The sequence below is a fragment of the Chamaea fasciata genome, unplaced genomic scaffold, assembly GCF_029207755.1.
Source record: "Chamaea fasciata isolate MVZ Bird 193981 ecotype frontalis unplaced genomic scaffold, bChaFas1.0.hap1 SCAF_4, whole genome shotgun sequence".
Classification (NCBI taxonomy): domain Eukaryota; kingdom Metazoa; phylum Chordata; class Aves; order Passeriformes; family Sylviidae; genus Chamaea; species Chamaea fasciata.
Window position 1 is genome coordinate 10,308,675 of NW_027094089.1, and position 13,326 is coordinate 10,322,000.

The 13,326-nt window shown below is 34.4% G+C and overlaps 1 long non-coding RNA gene across 2 annotated transcripts in view; it reads left to right on the forward strand.

Moving 5' to 3' along the window:
* LOC136288777 (uncharacterized) overlaps positions 1-13,326 on the forward strand; it is a 598,691-nt gene that overhangs the window by 295,287 nt on the left and 290,078 nt on the right. For both annotated transcript variants that reach the window (XR_010720576.1, XR_010720575.1), the window contains exon 4: positions 2,593-2,700. This is a non-coding gene — a long non-coding RNA (uncharacterized lncRNA). The remainder of the gene's footprint in view (positions 1-2,592; positions 2,701-13,326) is intronic.

Consider the following 13,326-nt stretch of genomic DNA (forward strand, 5'->3'; position numbering starts at 1 on the left):
CAACCCTATTAAAAAAGAAAAACCAACTGCTGGTCTGATTGGCAAGATGTTAAAAATGTTCATAGGTTTGCTGACATTGAAATGGGAAAAAGTGGAACTAAGGAAAGGGGAAATTCAGTTCTGGGAAAGAAGAGAAGGGAAGCCAAGAAAGGACATAGGAAAAGATGAAGTACATTGAAAGAAATAAATCTTAATTTAAAATTTTACAAGGAAAAGGTGTTCTGAGAGAAAGTAGCTTTTGCTTCACTGTAATAAAAAATGCGTACCCAGTTTGTTTCCTTACAGCAACTGAAGTGTGGGAGAAAAAAAATCTCATGATGCTGCTGCACAAGTTTTCCAATTTCAAGTCAGGAGTAACAAAAGAGAAAAGGTTTTTTCCCTCTTAACCTCGGTCAATGATTTAGTGATTAGCTAATTATCATAGATCTCCTTCACTCCTCTGTCTCGGAGAATTCCAGATTAGAGTTGTTTGAAAATTCACCATTAGAATAATTTCTTTCAAGAAATTATTAATTGGTTTCAAGATGCTACTTGTGATGACATATACAGCAAAGTGGATTCATTTTTGAAGCACTTTGGAGAGATTTAATTCTTGGTTGCACATTCTTCTCATTTATTCTTGCAGTCTAAAAGCAACAAGACGACGTGGTTATATTTCCCTGTACTTTTCTTTAGGAATAATTGTTGGGTTTCTGACAAAGTCTTCAAATGCTTTTGAAATTTCACCTGTAGATAAACTGACATTTTTGAAAAAAAAAAATATTAGAGGAGATGGAAAAAAAGCCCTAGTTCAGTTCTGTACTGATAGTTATTTGCAGTCAAATCTGGAAGATTTGATCTGAAGAGACTTTTCTGAAGAGAGGATTTATGTGTAAACAATTTCCATTAAAGCTTGTACTGAAGGAGAAACTACAAAAGGGCTTTTGAGAGAATGAGTTTATTAATTGTGTAAGCTTGGAGCTGCAAAGTGTTTCTGGAACAGTGTAGGCTTCTAATTTCTTGGAATTATGTGTATGTCTAAGATTACAAATTTGTTTTGTTAAATTAGAATTAGAACATAGTAAAGGGAGTTTTCAGCTTTTAGAAAATTGCATATTAATTTAATACAATTTTTTCAATTCTTTTGAATTAATGAATTATTGAAACAATTAAAGGACAAGCAAAGCATTACTGAAATTTCTTTAAGTTTAGGCCATAGCAATTTTTCTGATGAAATAAAGACATGCAATTTGCCTTCAATAAAATAACGTTAATTCATAAAATAATATCAGTATATGACAAAGTCTAGTTCTTCTGAATGTTTATACTCTAAATAAAAGGCCATAAATTTGTCAGACGTGCAGCACCTCTCCAACTAATATTTATATACAGCATTGAACAACTAACTATATACTATTAATCCAGCTTCTTGTAGGGTCTTTTTATAACCTATCATTTCTTTATAGGCTGTATATTCTTTACAACAAGAAATGTTGATGGATAAAGATCTGAAATTTCATGTCACCTGTGATTTTCTGAACATTGCTAACATTGCATTTTCTGTCCATATTGCTAACATTGCATGCAAGCTCACTATTAAGTTGTTTCTAAGTCAGTGAGTTTCTGAAAAATTATGCCTGCTGTAGAAATCCATTCATTGTGTTTTAATACAGCTGAGAGTTGTAATATATTTGGTTTTCTTTTGATTGGAAGGAGAGACATATCATATTGTCACAAGACAACAAAATTTCTGAATATTTATGTGTTCTAGGCATACTGAATGTCAGTTTTTCTCACTGTGTTTTTACACATATCTTCATGCATATCCCTGCCCCTTCGGATATCTCTCTGTTGCCATGTTGCTACTGCTTGTCCTTATTCTGCCTGCAAATAGTTTTCATGAAGACTGATACTTCAAATTTTTTTTTTCCCCAGTAACTTAAGTTAAACTGATTGGGCTATGATTTTCAGAACCTTCTTTTCCACATCTTCTTGTAGATTGAAAAAAAAAAAAAAAAAGAAAAAAATATAAATATATATAAATATTATATTATATTAGGTGCTCTTTTGGTCAGTTAGGACTTCTTATCTTTATTTCCTTTCAAAGGTGATAGACAGCAGTTTAAAAGTGAGAGACTTTTACTTTACTGTTCTGTTTTGTAAATAATTTTGTCAAAAATAGGAAGAATATAGTCCTTAATAAGGTGAAGAAACTTGGAAAAAGGTCATGGTACTTCAAGATCAAAATAAAAATGAAACTGCTAATTAGATACTTACATTAAACTACTTTGCTCTGCAGCACTTCTATTTGCTACTGCTAAATTTTCTGACTTTAATTTCTTCAGCATCAATATCTGAAATGCATACATTTTGTGAATAAATATATATGTGAATAAATATACACTAAATAATTATTTAGAGCACTTATTCATATGCATATTGTATTATACAGTCAAGGAAAAATTCAAAGAGTGAAAGCGCTTATGCTTTCACCTTTTGTGTAACTGTTCTGATGACCACCTAATGAGACAGGCTAAGATAATGTAATAAATGTCTCATTGCACTTGGAAGATAGGGAAGAAAAATAGTAACTGACACTGTATTTCATTTCAGCTGAGAGTAAAAAGCAACTGTTCTCCTCACCCTTTACAACCCAGTTAAGAATTTGACTGACAGAATGTTGGCACCAGCTGTGGCAGAACTGATCAGCCTCAACTCCAAGTAAGTGATGTCTTACACATTTGAAGATTCATTTCAGACTAAATTTACAAAGCCTGCTGGTTTCTAGCAACAAACACAAATTAAAAATACACTTTCTATGGCACTGTAGAGGACTTTGATTTCCTTTATTGTAGAATTATTAAACACATTTTTAAATCAGTATGTAACTTCAACTGTTCATAACATTATTTTGCAAATTTGATGCCATCTCGTTCTGATTCCTCTTCCTTTCTGGTCAATGAAAAGTACTGTCTGAAAGGAATGACAAATTATTATAAAACATAACTATAAACATGAACATGAAGGAAATATTCAATGATCAAGAAAATGTAGATAAAAAGTAGAACTTCATTGACGTAGAAGACAAACTGATGAAAAGAAAAACCTAAGTAAGATCATTTGGGTGCTAATTAACCTTGCTTTCTACTGCATTTCTCATGGGAGAAAATTGTGGGTGAAGAACAGAGTAAAATGCCATGGTGGTCCAAAAATTATCTCTGAGGGAGGTCCACATGTTATCCTTCACATGATAAGAGCTAAGGTGACAGCAGTGCTACAGTCACACACCCAGGAATTATGCACACACATGAAAGTGCACCAATCATCCTTCTAGTCTGATTCATAGTATTCATGGACAAAGTATCTCAGTTCTACTTAGAGTTTTGTTTTCTTTCCTGATAGATGTTGGAAAATTACACTTTTCTTATAGCTAATAGGAAATTGTGGAGAAGATAAAGGAAGGAGGATTTTCAGTTTGTCAGATCTGCTTTTTACTCACAATATAATTTCTTTGTGAAAATCTATTTTCCTGTTTGAACAATTGCTAAAAACCCTGGATGATACTAGCCTGGGAAAAGAAGAAAAGGGTGAAAAAGAGAAAGGAAAGAAGAAAGAAAGAGGTCATAAAGGCAGAGTATCAGTAAAATATGTTCATTTATCAGAGAGAAAGAAAAGATACTCTACTGTAAAATTGTTAAATGTCTGAAAACATGTTGGTGTCGCTGTAAAACAAATAATTAGCTCACATTGTTAAAATACTTGAAAGCTTGAAAACTGCTCAAAATGTATATATTTAGAGCTATTTGCACAGGCATAGTCTAAGAGAGAAGCTAAATTCTTTTCAGTGGCAGAATTTGTCTTGGATCATCAATTGCTTAGAAATACTGACAAACTTGAATGTATGCTTGTATTCTTGGTCCACTGCTAGCCAAAGAAAGACAGGTTATCACTCATATGCGGTATTTTCTACATAAAATAAAAGAAATAGAACTTTTCACAGGTTTTCAAATGTATTGAATAAAGTTGTTAATATTTGTTAGTAGCTACTGAAAATAAATTAATCCTAGCAAGACTTTACACTAAAACACCCTGAGACTTTGAGAAGGGGAGTTCTTTGTCATTATCTAATTAATGACCAGATGAAGCAACTAATAAACAACATCCCATATCTTTTCCAAAAGCCACTCTTGAATAGTATATATACTTAGAGAGGGAAAAGATCTCAGAGTATAGTTACCTTGCCTAGGTGTCCTGGAGACTGATAGATATACCTATATGTATATGGATACATATATGAAATATACATAATTTTTCCAGTTGCCAAATTTTTCATTTTTGTTAACATTTTAATTCTTGTGAATGGAGCAGATTGTCTTTGGAGTTGGTTTTTTTTAACATGTTAAAAGTGAAATATTAGAAACAAATAATTTTCTTCTGTTTTCTAGCAAAAATCACTCATTAGTGGTAAAAAGACTATGAATTTTTTTAAAAGTTATTTATCCAACATTTCAGTATTCTAAGGTCAGACTAAGGAAGTGTATTGGAAGTTACCTATTTCTTCAATCACATGCAAGGTAAAATTAGCATCAGTACTTCTGTATTAATACACTAAATTTTATTGAAAATTTCATCCATTCTGTTTACAACATGATCTTAAAATTCTGTGTTCCACAAACTCAGAATATTTCTCAGGTGTGAGAAAAATTTGTGCAATTATCAGAGTTAATAAACAAAGTGATCAATACAAGCAAACTTCAACACTCTGATGAGGACTATGAATGATATACACATCCTTTTGAGGTCATAGTTATTTATAGCAGCTTTATTTTACTTATTTCTTATTTTAAATTTAAATCATTAATTTAGAAAAATCACAATAGTCACATATGACAGATAAGTAGCATCTTATATTTTAACAACTATGAACTGTAGAACAGAGGTGGCTCTAGATCATATATTCATTATTTAGCAAGTTTAGGAAAATCCAGGTCTGTGCAAATCATACCTATCCAACGTGATAGCCTTGATGAGAAGATAGCAGACGGGCAAAGATGCCTGCCCTTGATTACCCTGACTTCACAAAATCCTTTGATGCGTATTTCAAAGTACTTTTGTTACAAGGTAGGTGATATATGAACCAGATAAGCAACCTCCAGTGTAACAGTGACCTGGACTGCTGGTGTTATTGTTGTTGTCCATAATACAAAGCCTAGCTAGTGGCCAGAAAATTGTGCTTTTGTCTAGGATAAATATCCAGACTAATAATATTTAATGTTCTTCATGAATAGCCTCAATAACGGTGCAGATTTCACTCTCATCATGCTTGCAGAAGATTCAAAATGCTCATGAAGATATGAATATAGTAGAACTTAGGGCTTCTACAGAGACAAATTATCCGACAGGAACCCCATGAAGACAGATGTGAAGTTCTGCATCCTGGAAGCAAGAGCATAGGCTGATGCTGACCAAGTGGGGAGCTGCTCTGCAGTAATGGCTCTGCGACCTCTGGAGCCACTAAGCTGTCCCCAAGGCAGCAGTAGACCCAGGAAAAGCAGTCTCATATCCTGGGCTGCATTAGCAAGGGTGAAGCCAGCTGATACAGGAAGGTGATTTTGCACTGCTGTTCATACACATCTGACAGGTTTTGGGTACCAGAATGTGAGGCAGGCATTGATGTAATGGAGTTAGACCTGAACGTTATGGTCTGGACCTGAAGACTAATTGCGAGGAAGCCTGTGAGATGTTGAGATACCCCTCTACCATAGATAGCTCTCTCTTCTTATTTTGGATGTCAAGATAACCTTCTTGAGACAAAGTATGAAGAGTAAGTGATAATATCAGAAATTTAGGCTTGAATGGGGGCATTATGCCTGTTACAGCAGACTAGAGCTAAGAGCATCTCAGATGCATTTTTACATTGGTAAACATATTCAGTGTGTATCATTCAAATTGTTTCCAAATATTAACTGGCATGTGGTAAAAAAAAAATTCAGAATAAAGAAAGTGTGGTGACTATGTTGTTTAAGATATTAATATACTCTGGAACACAAAAAAAGAGTCAGATGAACAATGAGTCTGTTAAGTTATATGTTTCACAAGTACTTCTAGTGAGCAAAGTATAAGAGCTTAAGCAAAAGAGTAATTTTGATTAAAAATATAATTTAGCTTTATTTATTTATAATTTAGTATATTAATCAATTTAGCTTAACATTTACAATATGAGTGACAAAATAAACAACCCAGAAAAATGAAGAATATAGAGTTTAAGACTATTGTTGATCATGTTACAGCAGTTTAAAATACCCTGACACCACAATACTCAGTCTCTTTCTAGGCCATCTTTGTCCCAATGACAGAGTAAAAGGCAAGGAAAAGAAGTACTGTTACGTTCATTCTACATTTGGGAAGAAGGTCACATCAAAGTGAGCATTTGACATTAGGAGTCTGCTATTGGACCAGAAATGGAACCTGTTTATTTTGACCCTTGTTCCAGGGTTTCGGATTTCATCTCTACGAAAGGTTAACACTTTGCATCTGGATAACATCAGGATCAGATTTTCACAAGCTTTTAGTACCCTCACTAGATGAGATCTTCTATTCTTTCCACAGAGAGCACTTATCTGATTATCAACTGATAGTCGCTGATTTTAATACATACTGAAGGTCAGGGTTAATGTTTAAGCAGTTTTCCTGTATGATGACAAAATTTGACAACATCTAATGGGTTGTGATTTGTCTCTTATTCTTGTAATCTCTTATTGTTCCATTTATATGTGTGAAGATAACAGAATTTAGGGACATTGAACTGACAGTTCCCTTAGACATGGGCAAAGAGGAATGGTATATGTACTGATGGCATTTCTCTGGACTGATTCGAGTCATAAATAAGGGCAGGAAAAAAGCTTATTTTCTGTCTCCCTCCTTTTTAATGCTTTGAATGGGCAGGTAGTGAGTAGGGGCAACAGTTCTTGTTAACAGTTTTGGAGCTGTTGTTTACATGGTATTGTCTGCAGGGTAAGAAGTTTTGTTTACTGTTTGTTCATCAATACAGAGTTTAAAAGTTATATATAGATAGAACAGGAAAACGATTCCCTGTAAACATCATGAAAATTCTGTTGCAGTTCATCAACTAAGGCCTGTTAATATATTAAAGTTAAGGCTTGACAGCATTTTACATAAGTTTAAAAGTGTCTTCTGAATAGTAGAATGTTTATGTAAATAACACATTCTTAAAAGTCTTTGAAACAAGAGAATCTAAAAAGATAGAATTTTAAATACTTTTGCATATTTATAAGGGCAGAATTTGCTGATGGTTAATGTACTGTGTGTGCAATACACATACAGACTACTCAATAAATGAAGCAATCCAAGAGCAGACCAAACGGACATGGCATGATATAATAATATGAGTATCACTGCACGTAGAATTCTAACATCTTCTATTTTCATAATTCCTGTGGAGTGAAACTATTCTTTTTATGCAGATGAATTTGAGTGAGGAAAAAGAAATTAATTTCCCCAATGTAACACAGGAAATACATGGAAGTCCAGGGAGATATTTTTCCAGATCCTATGTTAGATCCTATGTTAGAAATGAAGCTGCCCTTTGTTCAGGGCTGACAGCAATATAGAAAAGAAATAGTCCATTTTCAATTTCACATACAAATATTTGTATTTTAAAAGGGCAAAAATTTTTGGAAACAATTTCTAGAAATGGGAATACTGATTTTTTTTGTCAGACTGTACAAACTGGTGTTACAAGAAAGCTGTCATACATCTGTATTTCATATGATACACAGATCTTATCATACGAATTTTTATATAACTTTTATGTCAGGTAATATACTTGACTGAGTTCTGGGACAGGCTGTGCTTGTTTATGTGTGATATGAATTTGGGCACACACTACCTGTTTATACTAAGTTGATCTCAGTAGAGCTTTGTGCAAACATTTGAGCTGACTATTTTCATGCAAAGTTATTTGCCTTGAGTTGAACATTAAAGCTGCAGCTAAAACTGTTCAACCATATTCTAGGTGAAGCTTGGATAAAATATCATGTTACATCTATTATTTTTTTTAAAGTATACAGCTTTTACTGAAGATAAACTATTACTTTTGTCACAAGAAATCAGAGTAACTATTCACAAGGCCATAATTTGCTTCATTTTCTAGCTAAAATTTCCACATTTTGCAATGTGATTTGCTCTGGAAATATAGAAGTTTATATCTGCATGGAGGATACCCCAATATCACATGACTCCTACAGGTGACTATGTAGTCTTTTTGCCTGTTTGCTAAGGTGATAGAATCTTAGTAAGAGTGAAAAGATAACACTTTTATATGTAAAAAAAAATATTATTAGTATAATTGAAATATTGAAAGTCTAAATAAAAGACTATTGCTGGTCCAGACCTTATTATTATGTAGAAGGAAAGAAAGTTTGCTGATGAGACCAAACTGAGAGGTTTTGTTGACTCTTGAGCAATAAGAACCCTTGCAGAGGGACCTGGATAGGTTGAAGCAGTTCTGGGTCCCACAATTTAAAAGGATTTTAAGATATTTGAATATATTCAGAGGAGGGCAACAAAGCTGATTGAAAAGCTGGAAAACATGTCCTGTGAAGAATGGCTAAGGACTTTGGGCTTTTCCAGTTTGGAGGAAAATAGGCTGAGTGGTGACCTCATTTCTCTCTGCAGATTCCTGAGAAGTGGAGATGAAGGTGCTGACTCTTTTCTCTGGGACTCAGTGATAGGACAAGTGTGGATGGTTCAAAACTGTGACAGGGGAATTTCAGACTGGACATTAAGAAGCAATTTTTTACCTAGAAGGTGGTCAAGCCTGGAAAGTTTTCTTAAGGCGGTGGTTGATGTTGTGTCAGTATTTAAGATGCATTTGGACCGTGCCCTTAGCAAAAGGCTCCAACTTTGGATCAGCCTTGAAGCAGCTGAGCTGTTGGAGTGCATGTTTGTATCTCCCTTCTCACTAAAGTATTCTATTCTGCTCCAAAGAATAAACAAAAGATATATTATTAGAGGATGTCTCCGTAATCATCATAGAATTACAACACACCAGATTAGAAGGGGACTTCAAAGAGTCATCTGGTCCAAATTTTCTTGTCAAAAGCATGGTCTAGACAAGAGCAAGTCACACCCTGTCCATCTGAATTTTAAGTGTCCAACACTGTGGAGTCTAAAATTTCCCTGAAAGATTATTCAGAAGTCAAATTGTTTTGAAAAAGTTTACTCTTGCCTATAATCAAATTGACCTTGGAAGTAATTTGTCCCCATTACCCCTCATCTTTTCCAAATGACTCCTTCAAAAAAGGCAATCTCCAACTTCTTTTTAGTCACTCCTTAAATTTTCCTTGGTGGATGTTGTCAGGGTCCATCAACTTGTAGGGGGGAAATTGCTGTAAAATTTACTTACCAACTCTTCCTTCAGTGAAGGTGGGTTTCATTTCAACCTGAACTTTTGCTCCCAGGGTCTAGCACCAATGCTGGTGCAGACAGAGGTAAATGAAGTGGTGAGAACCTCCCTTTTTCAGCATTTTTGGTGACTGATTTACCTCTCCTATTTAACAGAAGGATGGTATTTTTCTTCTATTTCTGCTTGTCATTGAACAGTTTCTTGTAGTTTTTGACATCTCTGGTCAATACCAGTTTTAGCTGACCTTTTGCTTTTATAACTGCATCTCTGCACACCTTAAAGTTCTCTTGTGTTTCCCAGTGGGTCTTCACCTGCTCTGACTTTTTTGGTATGCTTCTCTTTTGGTTCTGATCAGATTCAAAAGCGTGTCGTTAAGCCAAGAGAATCCCTTGCTCTGCCTACTTTCCTTATCTTTAGAGGGGATTAACTGGTTTTTGCATCCAGAAGTGTATTCTTGAAAAACTCTCAGCATTCACAAGCTCCTTTTTCCTCCAGGGAAGCTTCCACAGAATACCTTCCAGTGGTATTCTGAGCATGTTGAAGTTTGCTCTTCTAAAATATTTGTCTTAGTATCAGTCTTGTGTGCTCCACTTGATCCCAAGCTTCACAATATTGTGATCTCTGCAGCTAAGGCTATGACTAACCAAGATAATTACATAGCAGGTTTTTCTTGGTTTGTGAGCAACAAGTCCAGTTGTGCCTCATTCCTTTTTAATAGATCTACTAACATCTAACATTTGTTTGAGGAAACAGTTCTCTAACCATTCCAGGAACTTGTTCAATTTCATGTGAGCTGCTGTATTCTTCCCACAAATGTCTGAGTTCTAAAAGTGTCCTATAAGAATCAAGTTCTGTTGATCCAAATCTTGATAAGTTCTTTATAACCACAGAGCCTTCAGTATCATCTCATCTACGTTTCTTATCATTTACTCTCTTTGCTCCTCTACACTCCATTTTGCACCCCACTTCCAAAGCCTCTGTCTTCATCCCTGTCGACCAAATCATGAAAACCCCATAGATGTTACATACCGACTTTACATATTTATTATTAAACTCAAAATTTTGGTTTAATTACGGTTATACACCAAAAAACCCCAAAACCAAACAAAAAAACCCCCTCCCACATACTCATACGAAAAGAGAAAAATCCCAAAGCAATCAACCAACCAAAAAACATCAAAAAACTCAACAAACCAAAACCTCCAACTAAAACAAATCAGAGATAGACAGGTCAGGAGAAAAGGTTCTATCTAAACAAGTTTAGGCACAACTTCAGGCAGTTGAAGGCTGTTTCAGACAAAGTAAGACTGATGAACTTCATTTATGAAAGTTGGAAAGATGAGCATAATACCTGTGGTCTGCTACTGGCAGTAATGAAGTTTTTATTTGCTGCAGTGAGCATTGTTCAGTCTGTAAGTACTTGTCCGAATACTAAAAACTGATGTATCATCATTATGAGAAAGAAACTGTCTTCTCTATGCTGCCAGTGTTATCTATCTGATTTGTAGATACTGCAGAATGGGACTTAGTAAAAAAATCTATCATAAAACTTTAGCAACTCATTAAATAAGCATTATTTCTAGCCTTAATTGCTTACATGTAAGACTTAAAAATGTCAGAATTGACAGAAATAGGAAAATTCACTCATTTAAAAATTTTTAAATGTTTTACTTTCACAAAATATCCACATTTACTATGAAAGGAATTGACACTTTCCCTTATCTCTGAAAATCCCTGGGGTTTTTTAGATTTTATATTTTGCATATTCTCATTGGTAACTTTTCTGTAATGTGCCTTACTCAAATGCAGAATTAAGTGTTTAAACATAAAAGTTATTAGTTTCTTTCCTGTCAGTGTAGGAGCAGTCACAAAACTTGTGTGGTTTTCACCTAAATATATTGGAATAAAATACATAATAATTGTAGCAAAATTATTCCGATTTTCTAGAACAGAAAATGGGAGGAAAAATTCTTGTCTTTCATCTTCCTCTTTGACTCAAACCCTAAAATTAATAGATAACAAAATCTAAAAGTGACATCCTCTGAAAGCTATTAGGTTTCATATTTCTTTCTTTTCTCATATTGATTTTTATTTTCATATGTGAATAAATATATTGTCCACATCAGTACAGCTCCTGACAGAATTATTTCTGAAGAAAAGTCTGGTTCCTTCACTCAGAAATATTTGCAGTAACTGATAGCAAAGAAATTCTGAATTAATTGTCACCATTGCAAATCAGATATACAAGCAGATGTTTTAAAAAAACAAACCCCTTTAGATTTTATCTGTGGTCTGTCTGAACCTCACAAACCATTGACATTTGACAATGTGTGTCTTTTTTTTAAAAGCAGTTTAAATCTAGCTTACGGTTCTCTGTAAATCATTAGCATTCTAGTATTTTCAGTCAGTTTTTCAAGCAGCCTACATGCAAACAAACACATCATTGCTTATTACAGCAAAAGTCATGTTTAAAAGTTTACACCTTCCAAGCATATTCAGAGTAAATATAACACCTGATCCCTCAATCTCAACATGTTTTGTGAGGTTGTGAAAAATTCAGCAATGTTACAAGACAGCAGCTAATGCATCTGGTTTTTTTCATCTTGTCTTTGGAGTCCCTTCTGAAATCTGTGTGAAACTTGTTCCAGACCTGGTATATTACAGGTTTCCCCATGAAAAAAACCAAAAAAATTCAGTGGTGAACCATGTGTCACCACTGAAAGAACATATGCAAACTGACCTTTTGGTTTGCCGTGGACCACAATAAAGGTCTTAGACAGATTAACAGTTACTAACTTAGAATGCCAAAATGTGAGTGCTCACATTCAACAAAGAGAAGACTGAGTGATGATTGCATAATAGATTCATAGATTACATCTTCATTCATACATTTTGGCTTCACTGTCTGTAACCAACTCTTCAGACTGATATTACAGTTTTTTCTCTTTTCACTCCAGCTACTCTCCTCTGCTCCTCAGGGAGCATGTGTGAAGGACACATGGCCTAGAACCACTATGCATGTGAATTCAGCTTAGAATCTATGTGCTTTTACATCTGTAAAAAAGTACACGTAGTCTAAACCTGTCTCCTGTCTGACCACAAAGGTACCCTGTCAGCTGAAAAGATAGCAAATATTCACACAAAATAATTGATAAAAAATTAAGATTTTCCAATTTTATGTAATTGTTACTTTAAATGTAGTTTTCTTTTATGGTAGAGAGCACCTGAAAAAAATTATGCTTCCATTAAATATGGCTGAACATAGAAGAGATGCCATCCTTTCCAGATGTAACTAATGAGCAAGAAATTCTTCAACTTGTATTTTCTTTAAAGTGTTTAAGATAGTCCTTGTAGAGGGAAGGAGAATCAGTGGGGACAGAACACTGGCATTCTTCCCATCCTAATGGACAGCTGGATCATGATGGACAGATTTCCAGCAGTAGTATGACATTTCTGGAAGATTTGTATATGACAGATGGGATACCACCTGCTGAAAAATTGAAGGGGCTATTTTAACATTACTGAAAATAGGAAACTCTAAAACATGAGTAAATTAAGGGTGTCACATCTTTTGCTCCTAATATGTCAGGAAATATCAAGATTTTGGAAGAGGTGAAACAGAGAGGACAACTGACTCATTTGAAACTTATTCTAAAGTTTTGAATATGTAGCATGTAAAGAATATTGGAGCTATGTATGTATTATTAAACTGGACAAAGGTCTTTAAGGACAGATTGATCATAGCTGTCACTATTAAACCAAATATGGATACACCTGACTCTGTTACCTTCATGGAAAAGTAGCTTCTTCACTGCATTTGTAGTAGTGTAACTACATTACTATCTTTTTCAACTGTCATGCAGAAGAATTTCTGTGCCTTTTAGTTTCAGCTGTCATTTGAATGCATCCAGTGTACAGTT